This window comes from Hyaena hyaena, unplaced genomic scaffold, assembly GCF_003009895.1.
Source record: "Hyaena hyaena isolate Hyena2069 unplaced genomic scaffold, ASM300989v1 scaffold_8, whole genome shotgun sequence".
In the NCBI taxonomy this organism is placed as follows: domain Eukaryota; kingdom Metazoa; phylum Chordata; class Mammalia; order Carnivora; family Hyaenidae; genus Hyaena; species Hyaena hyaena.
Genome location: NW_024080640.1, coordinates 3,994,158 through 3,995,266, shown reverse-complemented (window position 1 = coordinate 3,995,266; position 1,109 = coordinate 3,994,158). Strand labels below are relative to the sequence as shown.

General features: G+C 51.9%; 1 pseudogene; it reads right to left on the bottom strand.

The window, feature by feature from the left end:
- On the bottom strand, positions 1 to 847 carry LOC120239554 (annotated as a pseudogene).
- Between the last annotated feature and the right edge of the window lie 262 nt (positions 848 to 1,109).

Genomic DNA, 1,109 nt, shown 5'->3' with positions numbered 1-1,109 from the left:
TCACAAACCCTGGAATTTCCATGAGGATGTTCAATCTTTATAATCCAGGCTGTGAGCATTGCAGGTAAGCTTCCCAGAGGCAGTTGGGTCCTTATAATCCAAGCAATCAGTGGTTGAGTTAAAACACAAGCTTGAAGCTTCATAACCCTGGGTGGAATGAGAAGCTAAGGACCAGTTGAGATGGCTGGTGACTGCGCTGGTACCCATGGGGCTGAGTGTGGCCTCTGGTCCAGGAAGCTGGTGACACATGGGGCAGGTAAGATCCTTGGTCATGTCACCCAAGTAGGAAGCTGAGCAGCATATCCTTGACCGTAATCTGAAGACCGAGTATGGGTCACAGGATAGGACCTGTGCAGGCAGGAAGATGAGGGGAACAGTGGGAAGACAGAATCTGGGGTCCAGATAGACACAAGAGCCCTTCTTCTGGAAATGGCTGGGACTGAAGTGCTAGAGAAGGGAGCAATTTGCCACTTGTTCCACTCTGAACTCAGTTCCTGAGCTAGAGTGTTCTTTTCGGCAGGTCTGGCTTTTTGACCTCCCTTCTGTTGCTGCTGCTGCTATTGGCAGCACTTAGCTCTTTGATTTTGAAGCCACACCAGTACCGTGGACCTGGGCAAGCTGATTTTCAGCACCACCTCCGCAGCAAACAGATGTCTGGGTACCAGGTCTGAGCAGACAGCACATTGAGCATGTCCGGCTGCACCTGGGTGAATGTTGTCCTCTCCTGACGCTGGTGGGGATGTGGGGTGGCTAGGTGGCCCCCTGAAGGGCGCAGCAGGTCCATGCCCGAAGTGGTCAGGCTCAGCCCATTGACTGTGTAAGGTGGTTGCTTAAGATAAGATACCATGCTAACGTTGTTTGGATGTGCGCCATGCAGTGTTTGGAGGTACACTCCGATTGGGGGTACCCAGATGGAAGGTCTCACTTCTCTTGGGGTGGACAGGTTCTGGGTCCTTGGTAGGTGGGTTTGGAGTGGTGGAGCTAAGGACAAGGCAGGCAGACAGAGGTTCTGTTTGGTAGGCATCCTCTTCTGCGTTGTCTTCTAGGAGTCATCCAGCTTCAGGCTTTAGGTTTCAGTCTCTAAGCCATTTTGAGTTGACTTCTGTATG